General features: G+C 36.9%; 3 long non-coding RNA genes across 3 annotated transcripts; all 3 read left to right on the forward strand.

The window, feature by feature from the left end:
• Positions 1-5381: 5381 nt before the first annotated feature.
• LOC141541435 (uncharacterized) lies at positions 5382-6541 on the forward strand. The gene is made up of 2 exons (XR_012481803.1): positions 5382-5421; positions 5953-6541. It is a non-coding gene; the product is annotated as an uncharacterized LOC141541435 (long non-coding RNA).
• Positions 6542-12129: 5588 nt separating this feature from the next.
• On the forward strand, positions 12130-13489 carry LOC141539990 (uncharacterized). Its single transcript, XR_012481444.1, has 2 exons — positions 12130-12182; positions 12844-13489. It is a non-coding gene; the product is annotated as an uncharacterized LOC141539990 (long non-coding RNA).
• Positions 13490-20666: 7177 nt separating this feature from the next.
• Positions 20667-22100, forward strand: LOC141541436 (uncharacterized). The gene is made up of 2 exons (XR_012481804.1): positions 20667-20733; positions 21477-22100. It is a non-coding gene; the product is annotated as an uncharacterized LOC141541436 (long non-coding RNA).
• The last annotated feature ends 1967 nt before the right edge of the window (positions 22101-24067 follow it).

Genomic DNA, 24067 nt, shown 5'->3' on the forward strand with positions numbered 1-24067 from the left:
ATCCCTCCCTTATGACTTTCTTGATACCAGGGCAAAGTGAGATAAACAAACAGAATTTTGTTCTTCACTAGTTACAACTGTCTACAAAATCTATCATTGACTTTGTCTCTGATGAATTGATCTTTTGATCTTTTCAAACTCATAGGATTAAAGATTAATGTTCTATTCCTTTATTTTGGGAATGGGAGGAAGAAAATGGGGAGAGATAAGATACTAGAGCTAAGAACAAATACATTCAAGGGTCACGTGTAGATGTCCTAGGTAAAGAAGCCTCTTTCCCTACCCATAGACTTACCTCATTCCTTCCCTTTACATTTGAATAGGTAGGAAGGAAGCATGAATCATTTGGTTATGTCTTTTGTAAGCAGTCTATTCATACTATAGGATTCATTCCACAGGTTCCCTTTTTAAAGTAATTAAGCCATCTGAAGTTTATTTGTGTGGATTGTATCTGTAGATGATGTGTCACCTGGAGAAAGTTATTTAATCTTTATCTGCCTCTGTTTCTTCATCTGTAAAATGGGTAATAATGGCAATTACCTCTCAGAGTTGTTGTGAAAATCAAATGAGGTAATATAGGTAAAGTTCTAAATATAGTACTTGGCATTAAGTAGTTGCTCAATGGATACTTATTTTTAGAAAGGTATTCTTTGTATGCTTATAAGCACTAGATTTTCAATGGCCAATCCTAATGCCTTGTTATAGTTATAAAATGATAATCACATAAACTTGATAGCTATAAAATAAGCTAATAATTTATAAGGATTTTGATTTTGATTTTCCTCATGTATATGAATTTTAGGGCAAATAAGTGGCCCAACAGAGTGCCACTTATAACAGAGTGTTGAGTCAAGAATTGAGTTAATTTGAATTAATCATAAGATTAACAATCAATTAGGAATTATTTATTGAGCATCTATTAAATGTAAGACATCATGTGAAGTAACCATAATAATCACAATAATAATAACTAGCATTTAAGTAGGACTTTAAGATTTGCACTTTTGCCTTACATATATTATCTTGTTTGAGCCTCACAGTAAACCAATTATCTTAGGATTCTGAAGATCATCTGGCAGAACAAGGTACTGGACACTAACATTCTTTCTTAAACTATACTGCCAAGCATTCAAATTCTACTACAGAGAGCACAACTCTGATGGGTTAGCTATGTTGTTAGAAATGTCAAATGTATGCTTGCCTTAAAGAATATTTCACAAAGAACTCACACAAGGCAAATACTCACATGTTCTCAAGATTATATAACATAGAAGACACAGGTACAGAACATTAATTAGCATGCCATGCCCTCATCAGAGAAGGTATTGGGCTCTATGAGCCAAGCAGAATTCATGTAGCTTAAAAGAAAGGCAAGATGTGGGTTTGAGAATCCACCTCATATATTCATATTGTTACTTGTGTCCTCCCTGTGGTAGAGCCTTTCAAGCTCATATTGATCAAATCAGGCACAATTGGACACAGCTTACCTTGACTCTTATGTAGTAATATCATTTTGGTAAAGGCAACAACCAACCAATTACCTTTTGAAAGTATGTGCTTTTATACCCATTAATTAACAGAAGAAAAAATCTGAGGCTGGGACAGGTGACTTGTCCAGAGTGACACAGCTAGTAGGTGTCCAAGACTATATCCACTAAATCACCTAGCTGCCTAATGTGAGTATATATGACAATCTCTCATATTTACTTGGAGATTTAGCTATTTCAAAGCCATTTCCTTTCTAAGATTTTATAAGGCACATAGAACAAATGATATCATCCATTTGTGACAGATGGGAAAATTGAAGTCCGAGAGATAAAATGACTTGCCATAAACAGAACAGTCACAGTATAAGAATTAATGTTTTATAATCAAGGGCCTCAAAATCCAAAACCATCCACAAATCCAGAATCCAAAGATAAAGCTTTCACCTAAAATTATCACATCACAAAAGGCAAAATTGTAAGCAGAGATTGGATGATCATCTGTCAAGTATGCTAGATTTAGGGATTCCTTTTCTATATAAGTTGACTGGGATGGTTATTGGGGTCCCTTGGAATGTGAACTTTCTCTGATCCCATAATACTATAAAGTCAATGCTGAGTGGAGAAAACTACTTCACTGGGAAATGAAGATATCTTAGTTGTAGCCTTCAAATCCTGCCTATAGAAAGAGCTTCCTAGTCCTTTGCCACATGTCCACAGAATTAACCCTTGCCCACAAAGGGCTGCTTGGGCAGTGAGAGGCTGGAAAGTGCTAAGTCACCTAAGTCTAACCCTTTCTCTTACAGAGAGAGCCCTTCTCTCTTACAGCCCCTTCTTTCCATGGGATACCACTCAGACTGCTCTATTAGAATGACACATTAATTTCTTAACTCACAGTTTTATTATAATTTTATAAGAGATTTTATAATAATTAAGTAATAATAATTAAAGTGAACAACTCTTCCTAGATACCCAAACTGCAGAATCAGAAGATTTCTACTTCTTCCTACATGATTTTCTCAAACTCTCCAATTATTGACAAGAGTTTCTATTGACAGAGCCCAATACCTCCTCCCCAGGCTCTTCCATTCTGGACTTCCTAGCCTCTGTGAAGATCTTTTTTTTTTCCTATCCTCAACTAAGAACTGAATGGACTTCTTCCTCACTCCTGACATCACAAGGAACCAGAGAAAACACTTGGATTCAAATCCAAACCAACACCATGCACTTTTGCCTCCAAATCAACACCATGCACTAAATATCTATTAATGGAATCATTGCACCCTCCTTAAAACTTCCCTTAAGTTCCAAGTCATGGACTTAATATTGAGTTTCTAAAGTTATAGTTGACTAAGTGGGGTGGGTACTGGGTGACAAGCAGGACTGCATCCTTTCCTGTTACCATCATTGCCATTGCTATCTTCTTTCTCATAGAAGGCAACTCTAGTGCTTTACAAAATCCTGTGTCATGCTTTATCTCATTTGATCATCATGAACTTTACCATCAGGAACACCATCATATCATCATCATTAATGAAGCCAGCAGGAATTCAGGACCTTTATACAGAGATATCCACAGGTGCAACTCACTTCAAATAATAAGACCAAAGGATGATGGGTTTATATTCAGAAAGGAGGCAGAGATCATCAAATCTAGTCTTTTCATTTTAAAGGAGAATACATCTATCTATCCATGGGCTTGCCAGATCAGTTGTTTCATTCAAAAATCTTTTGAGGGGACTATCTATATAAAACATGAATAATATCAATAATTAAAAATTTGGGACAGGACTTGCAAATGCAAAATGCAACAGTGAAACAGTGCCTGATATACTTGGCTTTCTTTTCCACCTTCCTTTAGGTAGATTGACATTCACCAGCACATATAGAAGAAGAGGATGGATATTGTTCTTATTTACTTTTGACTGAGAATCTGAACTTTTATGTAGCTGTGCTTTAGAGACAGAAAAATAGAGAAACATATACAAACAAAGAAAAAGAGAAAAAGTACAAGTGATTAACCTAGAGGATGACTTCATGGTGGGAGAGAAAAAAGTTCTATCTATCCCAAGGTATTCCAAATTAGTTTTGACAGGATCACAGGTATGTAATAACCTAAAAATCATTAATAAATATTTGTTTATGGAGTGAGTGACATGATTTCAGTCCTTAGGAGACATTTATGTACATAAGACATTAAGATGATACTGATAGGGGCAAATCTTAGACAATAATTTCCATCTGTTCTCCATCAAAAAGCACCCCATCCATGCCAATACTCTCAAAGAAGCCAAGCAGAAATATCATTCACTGCCCTAACTATTCAATACTATGGAACTTGTGATATTTTAATTATCTTACACTCAATTACAGTTATTGTTGAATTTTGTATTCCTTGATTAGATTACAGATTTTGAATTGAAATCCTGTCCCAGATGCTTCTAGCTGTTTCACTCTAAGCAAGTCACTTAACCTTTCAAATTCACTTTCCTCAACTACCCAATGGGGAAGATCAATTGTACTGAGAAGCAAATGAGACACGTAAAGCACTTACTAAATTTTAAAGAGCAAGATAAATTTTAGCTTCTATTAGTAGTAATATTATGGAGGACAGGAACTATGTCTCATTCATCTCTTTTTCCCCCTTAGAAGCTCTTAGCAGAGAATTTTGTTCTCAACTAATTCCTGAATAAATGGATGGATGGATGAAAGAAAGGATGAAGAAATGGATAAATTGACGGATGGTCATTTACTCCCAACCTTTGGGTAGTCATTTTAAAAAAGGGATGATAGTGTTTTAGGGGACGAAATATAGGAGAACATATTTAAAAGGTCTATCTTGAGAAGTGATTATCTGTAAGAATGGAGCCAAAAAAGGAGGATACCCCATAGAAATAAGTCAAAATGAAGCCAAGGACAAAGTGAAATTGTCCAAGAGACAGAGGCCATATAATCTGATATATTCATTTTAGAAATGAAGAATTTGAAACCTGTAAGCAGAGGTGACTTGCCCTACTTCACACAGGTAATAAGAAATAGCGTGAGGATTTGAATTTATGTTGTGTGACAGGAACTGAAGGCTCTTTCTGCTATGCTACTCTGCATCTCACATAGAACAAAATGGCTTGAGACCACATGAAAATTGTCAAGAAGTGAACAGGGCCTCAGTGACTAAAGCCCCTATGATTTTTGCCCAATGACTAAACTTCATGTAATTTCCTAATATAATATTTGAACTAAAGCCACCCAATCTTTTCAAGGTACAGAAAACATGATCTTGATCTCTTACCAGTAAAGTTGCAACAGATATATTTTTTGGTCATGGAGTAATGAAAAGAACATGGACTTTATTTGGAAGGATAGCATTATAAGCCTTTGCTAATCTACTTACTGGGCAGCTTCAATGGAGAGAGCACTAGCCATAGAGTCAGGTAGACCTGAGACTAGTCTCAGACACTGATTAGCTGTATGCCTGTTATATAATACTGTTGCCTCAGTTTTCTCTATTGTAAAGAAGGAAATGGCAATTCCCTTCAGTATCTTTGTTAAGAAAATACAAATCAGGAGATGAATTTCAAACATGATTGAGAAAAAGGAATAATAATAACAACAAATCCACTTATTATTTCTATGACTTTACAAGACATCTACAGAGTATACGGACTTTTTAAGTGTCTTCATCTATAAATGAGTCAGCTAAATAAGATGTCTTCTAACATCCCTTAACTCCTCAATGATCCATGTGTTAGCACATGCCAGTTTAGAGAATGTCAGGAATTGTCTGACACATGGTTGGGAAATACAATCTTCCTCCTAGAGATCTGGATCTCATGTCAACAGCTCATCCTAAGATATCCTATAAAAGGTATCCCTGCTCCTGGATCCTCACTCACTTCAGTTCTTCAGCAGAGAGCTCCTATTCTTATCTGTGATCAAGGTGAGTGTCTGCATGAAAGCCTGGGGAAGGGCTTGATGAAGAGTGTTGGAAGAGAGGGAAGAAGAGTTTATAAAGCAGAGGAAAGGAGGAGTGGGAAAGAAGACAGAAGATGGGATAAAGAAAAATATATGTATAGAGAGTCTGAGAGGAGGAAAGAGTTAAAGTGGGTGAGAAGTATAGTGGTTGATGAAGAATAGAAGCTGATTTGGATTTCGTTTAGATTGGATGTTTCCAGAATACAATCAGAAAGGGTCTGGCCTCTATTTGAAGGTGATGGGAAGGAGGAGCCATGGTCTGAGTGTCTGGAAACTTTCATGAACTGGAAGTCAAAGGGTATCCTCAGGATGTTGAGGGAAGCCATTCATTTCCTCTCTTCTTTAAGACACCCATACCACTATTTTACCTTAAGCCTTTTCTTTCTGGATGCTGATATCTTATAGATAAAATGCACCATTGCATTGCTGATCAATTCCAGTGAAGAAAACTTTTAAGACTTGATTTCATCTGAACAAGTCCTTTATTGTCTTTCAGATTTACTGAACTCCCACCAAGATGTCTTGCCAGCAAAGCCAGCAGCAGTGCCAGGCCCCTAAGTGTTCCCCTAAGTGTCCTCCTAAGTGTCAGACACCCAAATGTCCTCCCAAATGTCCTCCTAAGTGCCCTCCCCAGGCTTCATGCCCTCCTCCAGTGTCTTCCTGCTGTGGTTCTAGCTCTGGAGGATGCTGCAGTTCTGGGGGATGCTGTGGGTCCAGCTCTGGAGGATGCTGCAGCTCTGGCTCTGGGGGTGGCTGCTGCCTCTTTTCCCATCACAGGAGATCCCACAGACGCAGACATCAGAGGTCTGACTGCTGTGACAGTGGCAGTGGGCGCAGCCAACAGTCTGGAGGCTGCTGTGGAAGCTCTGGGGGTTGCTGCTGAACTGGTGTCCTGATCCAAGAAGAGCAGAAGAGTCAATCAATTGACTGCATATATTTTTTCTTCCTTCCTCTGGATTAGAACTGCTCTTGGGGGATGGAGAAAATCAAGGCCTATCATTTCATCTTGAACCCCCAGAATTCAAACCATCCTTCTCTTCCTCATTTTCCCCAAGCAACAATAAAGATTTATTTTTTTCTCACCATAGTTGCCTCCTATTTTCTGTTCTTTTTTTTATGATTTCCTTCAAAGATCCCTTCTTATAATGGACTCATAAACTTCTCTGATTAATATCTTGATGGACTGTTCAGGCAATGATTGTTGGTGGTAGGACTGGAAAGCTGGGAAAGATTCCCTTTGTTCAGATTCAAGGAGACACAGAAAGTGTCTGAATAGAACAGTTAATTATGAAAAACACCCTTCCCTGAAGGGGAAAAATGTTCGAGGTTCAGATGTCTCTAGGTCTGTTTTACTGGGAAAAAAGTCAAAGCTCAGGTCCAGGTGAAAAGGAGAAACTAATCATCTGGGAGAACAGCCTTGTGCTTGAAGTAGAAAGTCTTATGCGATAGTCCTGTAAGAGAATTTAGGAGCACCTAGGTCTTTCTGGTAGATCATTCAAGGTTGGAGTGGCTAAGGCCCCATGATCTATCCCTACTTATCTTTTCCCTTTCTATACTGGTTTTGGCTATATGTTTAATCTAAAGCACAGGCATATATAATATTATCTCCCATTCAGAAAAACCCTCTCTGGTATTGGGTTGTCCCTTTTCTAGGACTTTTCTTCTTCTTAATGGGGGTTTCCCCAATTCCCCAAGGTCTTCTCTTCAGATACTACTAACCTGCTATCTTTCTAGTATTGTCCTATGTTTTCTGAACCTCTATTGGCTTTCTTCTTTTTCTTTACATCTCCTTATGTCAGGTCTCCTATCAAAACTGTATTTCAGTTGCAGAAGCTATAAGAATTAGACTTGCCTTAATCACACTGAGACTTGTTAAGAAAGAAATCCAAAGACCCCCATGCCAAAGCAGCGAGCTCCCCACTAGTCAAGGAAAGAGGCAAGGATTGTCAGATCAACATAGTATTTTCACCTTTTTTATTATTGTTTGCTGACATTTTGTTTTCTTTCTTGTTTTTTTTCCTTTTTGATCTGATTTTGCTTGTGCAGCATGATATTTGTAGAAATATGTATAGAAGAATGGCACATGTTTAGCATATTGGATTACTTGCTGTCTAGGGGAGGAGGTCGGGAGAAGGGAAGAAAAAAATAAGGTTTTGCAAAGGTGAATGTTAAAAATGATCTATGCATATCTATGCTTATGTTTTGAAAATAAATAGATTTAATTTTTAAAAAAAAAAGTGTGTTGCCTGTCAGATTGGCTAAGATGACAGGAACGAATAATGATGAATGTTGGAGGGGATGTGGGAAAACTGGGACACTAATACATTGCTGGTGGAGTTGTGAAAGAATCCAGCCATTCTGGAGAGCAATTTGGAACTATGCCCAAAAAGTTATCAAACTGTGCATACCCTTTGACCCAGCATTGCTGCTATTGGGCTTATATCCCAACGAAATACTAAAGAGCGGAAAGGGACCTGTATGTGCCAAAATGTTTGTGGAGCTTTTTTTTTTTTTGTAGCTAAAAACTGGAAGTTGAATGGATGCTCATCAATTGGAGAATGGTTGGGTAAATTATGGTATATGAAGGTTATGGAATATTATTGCTCTGTAAGAAATGACCAGTAGGAGGAATACAGAGAGGCTTGGAGAGACTTACATCAACTGATGCTGAGTGATGTGAACAGAACCAGAAGATCGTTGTACACTTCAATACTGTATGAAGATATATTCTGATGGAAGTGGAAATCTTCAACATAAAGAAGATCCAACTCACTTCCAGTTGATCAATGATGGACAGAAACAGCTACACCCAGAGAAGGAACACTGGGAATTGAATGTAAAATATTAGCACTACTGTCTATCTACCCAGGTTACTTATACCTTCGGAATCTAATACTTAATGTGCAACAAGAAAATGGTATTTACACACATATATTATATCTAGGTTATATTGTAACACATGTAAAATGTATGGGATTGCCTGTCATCGGGGGGAGGGAGTGGAGGGAGGAGGGGGATAATTTGGAAAAATGAATATAAGGGATAATATTATTTAAAAAATTACTCATGCATATATACTGTGGGAAAAAATTCTTAAAAAAAAAAGAATAAAGGTCTACTTAGAATTTCCCATTAAAAAAAGTGTGTGTTGGAGGTCAATTCTAGAGAGAAAGCTAAAGGATTCTCTGGCCTGTGTCTTTCTTGAACCCACAGTTTAGAGAAAAGATGGACTGGCCAGCTTCCCCTCTTCTTAATGGAGCATGCTGAAGGAAAGGCTCTCTCCCAATCACAGAAGCCTGCACAGAAAAGGGGACCTGCATGGCTCCTTCACCCTGCTTTCACATTATCATCTTCCCAACATTTCTATAGTGAGATAAAGTTGAAAGAACTCTACCTCCATAATCTCATTTAACCTTCACAATAACTATGTGAGGTAAGAGTCATTTTACAGAGGATAGTGATTAGTGAGGTTGAGAAATAGTGAGGTTGAGAAAAGTCGATAGCTTACCCAAAGTCACACAGAGATTGGGACAGGATGCAATCTCAGATCTTCCTTACCCAAGTTCACTCTATGCACTATGCCTCCTAGACTACTTATGATAGATTCAACCATACTACTTCCAGTACAGGGAAAAAAGGATTAATTAAAGTGAACAACTCTTCCCTAGCTATCCAGACTTCAGAATCAGAAGCTTTCTATTCCTTCCCACATGGGTTTCTCATACTTTCCTATTATTAACAAGTGTTTCTGTTAGCAGAGCCCAACATCTCCTCCATTATGGAGGACCCTTCCATTCTGGATGTCTTAGCCTCTATGATGTTCCTTGTCTCTCCTACTCCTAAACAGGAACCCAAGGAACTCTTTCTTCTTCTTGACAGCATAGGGACCCAGAGAAACCAACTGAACCATCCTCTTGACTCGAGATTGACAGAATGCACTAAACAACTACTAATGTCACCAATTAATCCTTCCTCTCTCCCCCAGCTCTAAGTTATTATGGAGAAAGAAAAGGGAATCTTCAAATTCCAAGTTATGGACTTTGTATTGAATGTCTAAAATTGTATACATGACTAGTGGGGTGGAGATGATCCTTTCCCATTAACATTATTGTCATTGTTATCTTCTTAATCATAGAAAATCACCTAGAGTAATCCGCCATTCAAATTGTGCTTTCAAGTTAGCCAAGCCCGGGTACCTCCTATATATCACCTGATCCTCATCGGCTTTACCCTCATCAACACTTATCAGTATCATCATCATCATTATGGAAGATAACAAGAAGACAGGGATCTCTGTAACCAAGGTATCCTCAGGGATAACTCATTTCAAATTATAAAATCAAAGTATCACGAATGTAGAACCAAAAGCAAGCTCAGAGGTCATAGAAGTCAATCTCCTCATTTTATAGGTTAATTCATTGAGATTCTGAGCATCTAAGTAATTTAAACAAGGTGTCACAGGGAATAATTGGGAGAGCCAGGTATCTCACCCATCTTCCCTATTATCTCTAGGGCTTTTGCTAACGTTATGTAGCATTAAAAATAAAAGTAAAACCCAAATATGTTAGTATAGTTCTTGGGTTTGGTGAGCAAGGGATGCTCTTTTTAAAGGAATCAGACTGTAAATTCCTTTATGTGTATAAGGTGGTGGCCATTTCAGTGCATGGAAATGGCAAATTTATATTTTGGTGAACCAGGTATCCTCAAAATTTTGTCCTCTAACCCTACTCAGAATAACCACAATCATGTGTTTATTTTCTCAACCCCTTTTCACCCGAGAAATTTTTATGCGACCCTGGGTATATATTTATGTAAAAAACATATAGGAATATAAAACACATATCAATCAAGCATTTAATATACCATAGTTTCATGACTTTCATATTCAGTTATGAAAGCTCATATGAAGTTATAACCCACAGCTTAGGAAGCTGGAATCTAGATGTTATCAGATCAGTTTCTATCCATGGGCCTGCCAGATCAGTTGTTTGATTCAAAAATCCTGTTTGGGGATCATCTATTCACAATATGAATATAATCAACAATAAAGAGTTTGGGACAGGACTTGTAAGTGCAGCATGTTGGCATGTTTAACAGTGAAACAATGTCTCATATCCTGGGCTTCCCTTCCCACCTTTTCTTTAGGTAGAAGGGTATTCTCCAGGGGATGTAGAGGAAAGAGAATGGATATTGTTCTTATCTACTTTTGACTGTGTTTGTGCCTTAGAGATGGACAGATAGACAGAAAAATAGAGACAAAGACAGACAATAGAAAGAATAAACAAGTAATTGACCTAGAGGATGGGAGAGGAGGAAGCACATTTATCCCAAAATGTTTCAAAGTCTTGACAGAGTCACAAGGGTATAATAACCTAAAAAGCATTAACAAATATTTGCCTATGGAATGGGTAACATAATTATAGTTCTTAGGAGGCATTTATGTAGAAAAGGCATAAAGATGATACTGAAAAGGACAAAAAGAGACTAAGAATAAAGTACAAATAATTTCCATCCTGCCTCCATCAAACAGTATTGGCGTCAATACTCCCAATGAAGCCAGGTAGAAACAATCTCTCAATATTCTGAAATATTCATTCAATAGTTTGAAATTTATTTTCATTATTACACAATAAAGTCATTGGTGAATTTAGTATTCTTTAATTAGATTACTGATTCTGAATTGAAATCCTGATCCAAATAGTTTTTAGCTGTGTGCCTCTAAGAAAGTCACTTAATCTCTCAATATCATTATCCTCAGCTACACAGTGAAGGAAGTTGTAGTATCAGCATTGTACTGAAGATCAAATGAGATAACAAATGTAACATATTTGTAAATATATTGCCTTAAAAGGCAATATCAATTTTAGTTTTTATTAGTAGTAATATTAGGAAGAACAGGAACTATGTCTCATTCATCCTTCTTCCTCAGAAGCTCTTTGCAGAGAATTCTGTTCTCAATTGCTGAATGAATGGACAAATGAATGAATGAATGGATGGAAAGATGGATGAAAGGATGGATGGCCTCTTACCCCCAACCCTTGGATGTCTTATAAAAAGGAGGTAGTGGAGATTTAAAGAGGGGTATGTTTTAAAGCTGGGAGAGAGAGATGGGGTAGAAGATGTCAAGGTCCTATTTGAGGGGAAGTCATATGTAGGATTGGAGCCAATATGTGAATATTGCATAGAAATACATCAAGGTAAAGTTAAGAACAAGGTGAAATAGTCCAAGAGACTATATAGCTATAAAGATGAAATCTCTCAGAACTCATATCTCAGACTCTTCCTTTTAGAAATGAGGAATCTGAAGCCTGAAAGTTGAAGTAAATTGCCTTAAATCAAATTTAACTCAAGTAACAAGATGCAGAGTAATTAAACAATTTAGATTTAGCTTTGTACAAGGTATCTGCCAAATCTCAGGGCCTCAATATCTTCATCTATAAAATGAGTCAATTAAACAAAATGTCTCCTAATATCTCTTGACAACTCAATGATCTGTGTGGTGCCACATTTTTAATGTATGTGACTTTAGAAAAAGAATGTCCGGAATTGTCTGACACATGCCAGAATCTGGGAAAAACACTCTTCCTCTTAGGCACTCCTTCCTCTTCCTTCCATGGATCTCATGTCAGCTCAGCCTGGGTTGCGCTATAAAAGGTGTCTCTGTCCCTGCATCCTCACTCACTCTGGTTCTTCAGCAGGGAGTTCTTCTCTGTGTCTGTGGTCAAGGTGAGTGTCTAGATGAGAGCCTGAGGAAGGGTTTGATGGAGGGTGTTGGAAGAGAAGGGAAGAGAAATGGGAAGGAAAACAATAGAGGGGAAGAAGGAAGATATATGTACAGAACATCTGAGGATGAGGAAAGAGTTAATATGAGTGAGAAGTACAGTGGATGGTGAAGAATAGAAGCTTATATTTTGGATTTGGTCTAGACTGATAGAAACTCCATTGGAATGTTCTCGGAAAACAATCAGAAAAGATCTGGTGTCTATTTAAGGGTGTTGGGGAGGAGGAAAAATGATTGGAGTCTGGAAACTTTCATGAAGTAGAATTCAAAAGATGTCCCTCAAGATGTAAAGGGAAGTAATCCCCTCTCTTTTTTTCCCTGAGGCAATTGAGATAAAGTGACTTGCATCATAAAGTTAGGAAGTGTTAAACTTTTGAGGCCAGATTTGAAAGCAAGTCCTCCTGACTTCAGGACTGGTGCTCTACCCACTGCACCACCTAGCTGCTCCAGTAATCCTTTCTTCTTTAGCCGCACATACCACTACTTAACTTATAAGGCTATAATTATCCTAATTCTGCAATTATATACTTATATATAATATATATAATATATAATTATATAAAGGCTTGATTTCATCCATCTGAATAAATCTTTTTTATCTTTCAGGTCTACTGAATTCCCACCAAAGATGTCCTGCCAGCAAAACCAGCAGCAGTGTCAGGCTCCTAAGTGTCCCCCTAAGTGTCCTCCTAAGTGCCAGACACCCAAGTGCCCACCAAAGTGTCCTCCCAAGTGCCCTCCCCAGGCTCCATGCCCTGCTCCAGTGTCTTCCTGCTGTGGTTCTAGCTCTGGAGGATGCTGCAGCTCTGGGGGATGCTGTGGGTCCAGCTCTGGGGGATGTTGCAGCTCTGGTTCTGGGGGTGGCTGCTGCCTCTTTTCCCATCACAGGAGATCCCACAGACGAAGGCACCAGAGGTCTGACTGCTGTGACAGTGGCAGTGGGCACAGCCAGCAGTCTGGGGGCTGCTGTGGAAGCTCTGGAGGTTGCTGTGGTAGCTCTGGGGGCTGCTGCTGATCTGGAACCCTAACTTAAGAAGAATGGAAGAGGAAGTTTATTGATCCTGCTCCATTTTATTCTCACTCCTTAGTCTCCTCTGCCTTGATATGAAATATTTACTATATAGATGTTCTTAGGGGATGATGAGAATCAAGGCATATCACTTAATTTTATTTGAATTCCCTCCCTTGAATTAAAACCAACTTATTTTTCCTTGTTTATTCTAAGCAACAATAAAAATTTTTTTCTTTATAATAGCTGCCTCCTATTCTTTCATTTCCTTTATAATTTTCTTCAAGACTTCCTTCTTGTTAATGGGCTCACAGACTTCCCTGAATAATATCTTGAGGAATTGCCCAGACAGTAATTGTTGATGGTAGGAATGGGTACCTGGGTGACGTTCCCTTCATTCAGACTCAGGGAGACACATTAGGTGTCTATGTAAAAGTCAGTTTGTTGTGATAATCACCCTTCCTTGAATTTTAAGAGATGCTCAAGGCTTGCAATATCAGGATAAAGAGTACAGGAGAGACAATGGCTCAAGCTCAAGTGAAGAGGAGAGCCTAAGCAGGTTTGGAACCAACCCCCCTGGTTTGGGGAAGGAAGGAAGGAAGGAAGGAACAAAGGATCAAAGAGAGAGAGGAAAGGAGGGAGGGAAAAAAGAAAGGAGGGAGGAAGGAAGACAAGGAAAGGCTATACTTCAATTTGCACTCACAGTAAATTAGTTCTCTTAGAAGTGGATAGCAGTTTTTCACTATTAGTATGTGGAATATACTAATAAACTTATGGAATTGTCTTGGATTATTATATTTATCAAAGTAGTCAAGTCTTTGATATTTGATTATCATTACAATATTGTTGTCATTCAACATAATAATTTGTTTCTTTTCATTTTTATGTAACTTAGGGATAATTCATTTAAGTTTTGTTACATTATTTTTCCTCTGAAACTGCCCCACCCTTATCATTTCTTATGACATAGTAATACTTTATCATAATTGTATGCAATTGTTTAGCCATTCCCCAATTGATGAGTATCTCTCAATTTGCAATTATTTGCCCTCCACAAAAATAAAAGATCTGCTATGAGCATTTTTGTACATATTAGTCTTTTTTTCTCTTTGGGGTTTTAGTAGTACTACAGGCCAAAAAGATATGCACAGTTATATAATAGACCTTTGAACATAGTTCCAAATTATTCTACCAAATAATTGGATCAGTTCACAACTCCACCAACAGTTTATTAGTGTATTTATTTTCTTTCATCCCCTCCACCATTTGCCATTCTAGATATATGTGAGATGGTAACTCAGAATTGTTTTCATTTGCATTTCTTTCATCAATAGTGATTTAGAGCAATTTTTGCATGTTACTTTTGATTAAAGTTTGATTTCTTCTAAAAACTACCTATCCAAACCCTTTGATGAGTTATTAATTGGGGAATGGTTCTTATTTTAATTTTTAGAAATTTGATTCAGTTCCATTTTTTGAGAAATGATACCTTTATCAAAGAATCTTGCTTTAAATTTTTTGTATTAATAAATTTTCCATAATGTCTTTTAGCAAAATTTAATTTCCTTAATTATCTCTTTTAAATAGATCTATTTTTGCTTTTGCTTTGTTTGAAATCAAGATTGTTACCCCATCCTTTTTATCTCAGTTGAAGCATGATATATTCTTCTCTAGCCCTTTACCTTTATTAGGTGTGCTTCTTTCTGTTTCAAGAATATCTCTTTTAAACAATATAGTATTAGATTCTGAATTCTAATCTAATTCTAATTCTAATCTATGCTTCCATTTTATAGGTCATTCCATTCACATTCACACTTATTACTGGGTATTTCTCTTCATTCTGTTTTCTTCAGTTTATCCTTTTTTCTGTCTTTTTATCCTGCCTCTCCTCAAAAGTCTATTTTGCTTCTAACTACTGCCACCTTTAATCTAGCCTCCCTTTACAATCTCTCCTTCTATCTCTTATCCTCTTCCTCTTCTGTTTCCCTATTGAGTTCAATGGATTTCTATACCCAACTGAATGTGTGTGTGTGTGTATCTATATTCTTCCCTCTTTGAACTAATTCAAACAAGAGATTCAAACATTCCTCCTGTCACATAGACTCACATTTTTTCCTCTCCACTAAATAAGCTCTTCCTTGTATACCTCTTTTATATGTCTTTTTTTATTTGTCTCTCCTTTACCATTTCTTTATCCCTCTTTCATACCCCTTCATTAGTTTCTTTTGAGATCATTTCAACATAACTGACTGTCATGTCCTCTGTTTATGTAAAATACTTATATAAATACAGCCTTTATGAGGATAAATTCCTAAGAGTTAGATGTATCACTTCTCCATATAGTAATATAAAAGTTTAACTTATTGAGTCTCTTATAATTATCTTTTCTTATTTATTTTTATATGTTTCTTTTGAATCTTGTGTTTGAATTTTTGATTTTCTAATCAGCTCTGCTCTTTTCATCAGAAATGTTTGAAAGTCTTCTATTTCATTAACTATCCATTGTTCAGTTTTTCTGGGTAGTTTTATCTTGATTGTAATCTTAGCTTCTTATAGAATGTTACATCCCAATACTTCTGCTTCTAATATTTTTTTCTTTACTTGGAAACTCTGGAATTCAATCATAATATTCCTAGAAGTTTTCATCTTGTGATTACTTTTAGGAGGTGATCAGTAACTTTCATTTCTGTATTATCCTATAGCTCTTAAGTCAGATAATTTTTCCTTTATAATTTCTTGAAATAGACCTAGTATCAGAGCTTTCAAGTAGTCAAATAATATTTATTTTATTTCTCCTTAATCCATTTTCAAGATAAGTTGTATTTCTGTAAGATATTGTAAATATTCTTCTGGGGTTTTTTTTATTCTTTTTACTTTGTTTTATTGTTTCTTGATGTCATATGAAGTCATTGATTTTTACTTGCCAAATTCTAATTTTTTTTTCCTTCACTGAGCTTTTGTACATTTCTTTCCATTTGTCCCATCATGCTTTGTTAGTTGTTCTTCAAAGAAATTTTGTGCTTCGTTACCATTAGGCTAATTCTTTTTGTTTAATTTAAAGGTATTATTTTTTTTCCAGTAATTTTTGTACCTTTTTTATAAAGCTGTAAATTCTCCATAATTTTCTTGCTTTACTCTCATTTTTTTAAAATTTTTCTTCAACAACTCTTACTTTTTTCTTTACCTCTTACAGGAATTCTTATTGAGAACAGGTCCAATTACCATTTTTCTCTTGGGTTTTGGTTTTAGCTATTTTCATATTGTTGTCTTCTTCTGAGGAAGATCAAAAGTATAAACATTTCTCCACCCCAAAGTTAAATGCACACTCATTCCTATGATATCTGGGTCCCTGAATAGAATGCACTCAACCTTAAAGCAGTTGCTACAAAATATTCACCCTCACCAAATTCACTTCTAAGTGTGGCATAGTTGATGAATGAATTGCTATCCCTCCCTTCTGACTCCCTTGAAAGCCATGATAAGTTGAATTAAGTAAGACTGCTCTTCACTAGGCATGACTATCTACAAAATCAATCACTGACTATGTCTCCTAGAACTCTGGTGGATTGCTTTCCTGATCTTTAAGACACTCATAAGGCCACAACCTAATAAGATATCCCTTCACCTTGGATCTGGTATTAAAAAAAAAAAAGTAAAGAAAGAAGTAAGAACAAATATTCATATCCAAAAACCACATGTTGGTGTCCCAGACATAAAAAAGCCTCTTCTCTGGCTTATAGATTTGCATAATAACTTCCCTTCACATTTGAATATAAGTAGGCAGGAAAGAAGAATGAATCAGCTGATTATCTTCTTTGTAATCATTGTTAATTCATAGTATAGTGACTCTCAGAAGGTTCTTTTTCCTTCAGTGGTTAAATCAATTGGAAACAATACCTGAAGTCTACTTGATGATACATTGCCCTGAGTAATTCACTTCTATCTGACTCTTTCTTCAACTGTAAAATACAGATAACAATGGCTCAAATGGCAGCCTGTTGGTAAAGTGCTAAGTACAGAGCTTGGAACATATTAGTTGCTTAATAAGTGAAAAGCATTGTGAAAAGTATTTTGTATATAATTATCTCTTGTTCTAATGATCTCATGAGCTTGATTATTATAAAATAAGCTAATAATTCATGATAATTATTGATTTTAATTTTCCTCATATATATGAATTTCAGAGCAGCTAGGTGGCACAATGGATGAAGTGCTAAGCTTGGAGTCAGGAAAATTTATTTTCCTGAGTACAAAACTGGTCATATGACCTGGCAATTTTATTCTATTAGTCTTGGTTTCCTGATTTGTAAAATAAGCCAGAGAAGGAAATTGTAAATTGTAGTATCGTTGTCAAGATTAGGGTTTCTAGTGGAGTCACAAAAAGTAAGACAGAACTGAAAAATGACTGAACAAAATAAATTTGAATTTTATTATTAATAATCAACAAATAAACATTTATTGAGCCTGTATTATATATAAATATATGAGCTTATATATTATATTCATACATATATCATCATAGAAAGGCACCTAGAATAACCTGGTATTCAAATACTGCTTTCAAGTTGGCCAAGCTCAGTTATCTTCTTTATTTTGTCTGATATTCATCACCCTTACCATCATCAGCACCATCAAGATCCTCTGAAGTCAGCAGGAATGCAGGGAGCTCTTTACAGAGATATCCCTAGGGATAACTCACTTCAAATAGTCAGATCAAAGGATGATGAATACAGAGCCAGTAAGGAGCACAGAAATCACAAAATCCAGGCTCTCATTTTATGGATTCATTGAGACTCTGAGAATGTGAATGCTCCAAATCAGGTCTCCCAGGGAATAAATAACAGAGTCAGGATTCTTACCCACATCCCCTGATATGCTATTTCCAGGGTTTTTGCCATGGTATCATGCAACATTTAATATAAGGAAGAAGAAGAAGAAGAAGAAGAAGAAGAAGAAGAAGAAGAAGAAGAAGAAGAAGAAGAAGAAGAAGAAGAAGAAGAAGAAGAAGAAGAAGAAGAAGAAGAAGAAGAAGAAGAAGAAGAAGAAGAAGAAGAAGAAGAAGAAGAAGAAGAAGAAGAAGAAGAAGAAGAAGAAGAAGAAGAAGAAGAAGAAGAAGAAGAAAGCTTAACATGGATTCATGGATTGTAGGTTTGATGAGCAAAGGAAATCCTTTATAAAGAGCCAGACTATGAATTCCCTTATATAGCAGAGAACCTTTTTGCAATTAAAAACAAAATCTTCTTTCATTAACTGCATAGTACATATGTGGCAAATTTTGTTTTTTGTGGACTAGGTTTCCTCAAAATCCATACCTTCTAATTCTACTCTGACCAATCACTGTCACATGTCTATCACCTGGATAGTATCAGCTATAACTATCCTTGGAGCTGTCAGATTAGTTGTTTGATTCAAAAATCCTGTTTGGGAACCATCTATGCACAACGTGATACAATCAACAATGAAGAGTTTAGAATACGACTTGCAAGTGGGACATGGTGATATATCCTAACAGTGAAATAGTGTTTCATGTTTTGTGATTCCTTTTCCATTTCATTCAGGAGGCAGGATATTCTCCAGAACATGTAGTTGAAGGAGAATGGAGTTGTCATGACCTTTTATGCGGCTTTGTCTCAGAGACATACACACAGAGATAGAGAGACAAAGACAAAACTAGAAAGTGAACAAATGACATCATGCTGGAATATGAGGGAGTTCTATTTATCCTAAGATATTTCAAAGTCTTGGCAGTGTCACAGATATGTAATAACCTAAGAGGCATTAAGAAATATTTGTTTATAGAATGGGTGGTAATATGTTATGATGGAAAAAGATGATCACAGTCCTTAGGAAACAGTGATGTAGAGAGGGATGTAAAGGTAAAACTGATGGGGATAAAGACAGATAATACATTATTCTGAGAGTAATGTACAAATAGTGCCTCATCCATGCAGATAATCCTGGTGATCCCAAATAGAAATAATCTCTCATTTCTCTGACAATTTATGGCATGGAGTCAGTATATTTCTTATGGTATTTACCTTTTCTTACAATGAATTTTAGTATCCTTTGATTAGAGTACAGATTCTGAGTTGAAATACTATGTGACCCTGAAGAATTATTTTAATTTCTCTCAAATTTAATTTCTTCAGCTTTACAATGGAGAAAATCATAGTACCTACCATCCAGGATTGTACTGAGAATTAAATGAAATAGTGAACATAAAGAATTTACCAAAACTTAATGGGCAAAAAAATTTAAGCTAATATTAATAATGCTATTATTGATGACAGGAAATATATCATATCCATCTTCTCTTCTGAAGCTCTTATAATAAAAATTTTCTCTCAGTTAATTGATGAATGGATGAATAAAAGGTGAATAACTGGAAAAAATGAGTGGATGGTTAGATGGATAGATGAATGGATGGATGGACAGATGGATGGATGAATTGGTGGGTGGCCACTTACTCCCAAACTTTGACTTGTCCTCTGAAAAGGAGTTTGGGGGAATTTAGAGAGGTATGTGTTTCACATTTGGGAGAGTATATGGGATCAGGTCTGTAGGTTTCTCTTGATGGGGTACTTATACATAGGAGTGCAGTTTAAAAATGGATACCTCCTAGACATGTCAAGGTGAAGTTAAGGACAAAGTGAAATGGTCCCAGGAGACAACCATGGGATTATAGCTATAAAGACAAAAGATCCCAGAGGTCATATATTTCAATCTCTTCTTTTTAGAGTTGAGGAATCCAAAGCCTGGCAGATAAAATAACTTGCCCTACCTTACACAGGTAATAAGAGGCAGCATAAGGATTTGAATTTAGATCCTATAATTCCAATTAAAGAGCTCTTTCTATTATTCTATGCTGCATCTGATACATGACAATGGGATTTCCATATGGAAATCATTAGAAATTGACCAAAATTCAGCTTTTACCAATAAAAGAGCTTTTACCCAATAATTAGATTTCATGACACTTTGTTAAAGTGCTATGTAAGCTAAGATTCTGCATCTTTACAATGAATAAGCCTAACTGAAAGCATCATCTGGATCCCCTCTTGCTCCAACAATTGATTCGGATATGACCTGTCATGGACTATTGAAAAGAACTTGGACTTCATTTGGGGGACCATGATATAAGCCCTGGCTAATCCACTTACCACTTCTGTGATTTCATACAAAACATTTTTCCTTGAAGAGCTCTGTGTATTCATCTATGAAATGAGTCAACTAAATGAGCTGTCTTTCAATGTTCCTCAACAACTCAGTAATCAATGTACTAACACATGTCAGTGTATGTAAGTGTAGAGAATGTCAGGAATTATCTGACACATTCCAAGAATTGGGAAAGACACACTTCCTCCTAGAGAGCTGAAATGTATGCCTACAGATCATCCTAGTTTGCCCTATAAAAGGTGTCCCTGCCTCTAGATCCTCATCCACTCTGGTTCTTCAGCAGAGAGTTCCTATCCGTGTCTGGGATCAAGGTGAGTGTCTGCATAGGATCCACAGAGAGGATTGGAGCAGGGTATTCAAGGAGAAAGAAGAAAAAGAGCAGGGGAAGAGAGGAATTAGAGGAAAAGCAATATTTGGGATGAAGGAAGATGGATAGAAGGGTTGAAAAGGGGGGAAGAGTTAAAGCAAATGAGAAATACAAGAGCTGGTGAAGAAGCTTGTACTTTGGATTTTGTCTAGAAAACCAGTTTGGATGCCCTCAGAAAATGATCAGAAAAGAGTCCAGAATCTGTGTGAGGGTGGTGGGAAGGAAGAGCAATAATCTGAGTTTCTGGAAACTTGAATAAACTGGAATTCAAAAGGTTTCATCAAGATGTTCAGGGAATTCATTCCCTCCTTTTCATGAGACATTAACAATACTATTTAACTTTTAAGATTCTATATAATTTTCCTAGTTTTACAATTCCCAGAAAATATATAAGTACATGTATCTGCATAATTACAAAAAGAGAGGGAAAGAGAAAGAAAAAGAAACAGAGAGAAACAGGGAGAGACAAAGAGAAAATCTTGATAATCTCTTGAACTAATGGAAATTGAATGTTCTTTCAGCCAAATTCTAAACTAAATGCATTTTAATACAGAAATGATTTTTAAGCTTTTTCTTTTGGGATGTCTTCTACATGAGATTCTCCATCACATGGGTGATTAATTCCAGTGAAGAAAGCTTTAAGGCTCTATTTCATGTATCTAAAAAAACCATTTTATTGTCTTTCAGGTTCACTGAAGTCCCACCAAGATGTCCTGCCAGCAAAGCCAGCAGCAGTGCCAGGCCCCTAAGTGTACTCCTAAGTGTCCTCCCAAGTGTCAGACACCCAAGTGCCCACCCAAGTGTCCTCCTAAGTGTCCTCCTCAGGCTCCATGCCCTCCTCCAGTGTCTTCTTGCTGTGGCTCTAGCTCTGGAGGATGCTGCAGTTCTGGGGGATGCTGCAGCTCTGGCTCTGGGGGTGGCTGCTGCCTCTTTTCCCATCACAGGAGATCCCACAGACGCAGACACCAGAGATCTGACTGCTGTGATAGTGGCAGTGGGCGCAGCCAGCAGTCTGGGGGCTGCTGTGGAAGCTCTGGAGGCTGCTGTGGGAGCTCTGGGGGTTGCTGTTAAACTGGTATCCTGACCCAAGAAGAACTGAAGACTCAATTAATTGTTTCCACTCCCTTTTCTCCTCACTTAGCCTGCTGTTCATAGTTTTGAACTGTTCAGATATTCTTAGGTGATAGAGACAATTAAAATCTATCACTTCACTTTATCTCAACTCCCCACTCCCACCTCCATCCCAATGCAGACCATCCTTTTCTTCCTCATTTATCCTAAGCAATAATAAAGTTTATTTTTCTGGACAAAGGTGCCTCTTATTCTCTATTAGTTTCCATTATAACTTCTTTCAAGAGTGCCTTCTTATTAATGAGGCCACAGTATACTTTGATTAATGCTTTCAGGGACTGCCCAGGCAGTGATTGTTGGTGGTAGGACTGGGTGGCTAGATAAGGTTTACTTCAGCCAGACACAAGAGAACAAAAAAGCGTCAATATAAAAATTATTTAATTATGACAACCACCCTTCCCTGAAAGAACAAACATGCTAAGACACAAGTGCTTCTGGCTTTGAGTTCCTGAGGAAAGGTCAAGATTCAAGCCCAGGAGAAAAGGAGAGAAGCTAACCAGGTGGGGAAAGCACCTTCTACTTGACGCAGAAAGTCTCAGGAAACAGAGTTTGGGAGAAGGATTCAAAAGATCTAACTCTTAATGTTAGATCATTCATGGTTAGAAAATCTAAAATATCCATGATCTATCTCTTATTTTCTTTTGCCTCTCTATGTTTTTCCTGGCTGGTTATTTGTTCCTGAGCACTGGCATATCCAATACTGTCCCCCATTCTCAGTTTTCAGAAAAGCTCTCTGTCCAACACTGAATTGTTCCTCTTTCTTTAGTTATAGTCTCAAAATCTCAGAAAAGTTATAGTGTTTCCAAAGTTTGCCCTGGTCCTTCTAGAACCCCTCTTCCACTTAATGGGTTCCCCCATTTCCAGAGCCCAGAATCAAACCCAGGTCCTGTGTTCTGACTCAACCACTCTTCTACATTTAAGGGTATTATCATGTGTTTTCTGGACCTCTGCTGGCCTTCTTCTCCCTCAATTTTCCTAATCCCCAAACTCCAAGCTCAAAGCTATATTTCAGTTACAGAAATTGTGCTGAAGGTTAATTCATTAATGACTGTGCTTGGCAACAAAGAAATGAGAAAATGCACCTTCTTCTCTTCTTTGCAAACACGGACGACTTTGGCTGTGGAATAGGGCACATATTGTCAGATGCGGTTGGCCTGTTGGCTGAATTTGTGAAGCTTCTTCTAATTTGTCTTTTTTATTCTTTGTCTGAAAGGACATCTCATTAGATAAGGTATAGGGAGTGAATTCATGGATATCATAAAATGTCAAACAAAATGTATCAAAGTCTAAATCAATTATTTATTATTAGGTAACTCATGAAGAGCTTAGGATCCTCATTCCAATTTTCACTGTGATAAGTTAAGTCCTACAGTGCAAGGTTATATTTATCTTATTGTATTCTAGGGGAATCTCTAAGGAATTCTGGGCTTCTTTTTCTAATGCTGGCCATTTGAGCTCTCATTTCAGTGAGTTCTTTTTAATATTAATTTCTAGTAACGGAGGCAGCTAGGTGGCACAGTGGATAGAGCACCAGCCCTGAATTCAGGAGGACCCGAGTTCAAATCTGATCTCAGACACTTAACACTTCCTGGCTGTGTGACCTTGGGCAAGTCACTTAACCCCAGCCTCAGGAAAAAAAGAAAAAAAGAAAAAAAAGAAGAAAAATTCTAGTAACTATTATCTCCCGTTTTTCATTGATACTTTTAAATGATTGCTATCACAGCACTACTTAATAAATTAACACTTTTACTAAAGGATTCAATGAAAAAATACATAGGACCAACTAGGTTACTCAATGTATAGAGTACCCAGACTAGAGTCAGGAAGACTCATCATCACAAGTGTACATCTGGCCTCAGACATTTCAGGCTGTGTGGCCTTGGAAAAGTCAATAACACTGCTTCAATTTCCTCATCTGCAAAATGAGTTTTTAAACAGTATGTTTGACAAGACCCTAAACTTGGAATCCAGAAGAGTCATACAAGACAGAAATGAATCAATGAGAACTAGCAAGGATGGAAGTATAAACATTTCCCCCAGGTCATACTCATCCCTGTAACACTTGGGATCCTGAATAGAATGGACTTATCCATAAAATAGTTGCTGCAAAGTATTGACCTTCACCAAATTCATTTCTTGGTGTAGCA

Source organism: Sminthopsis crassicaudata, chromosome 4, assembly GCF_048593235.1.
Source record: "Sminthopsis crassicaudata isolate SCR6 chromosome 4, ASM4859323v1, whole genome shotgun sequence".
In the NCBI taxonomy this organism is placed as follows: domain Eukaryota; kingdom Metazoa; phylum Chordata; class Mammalia; order Dasyuromorphia; family Dasyuridae; genus Sminthopsis; species Sminthopsis crassicaudata.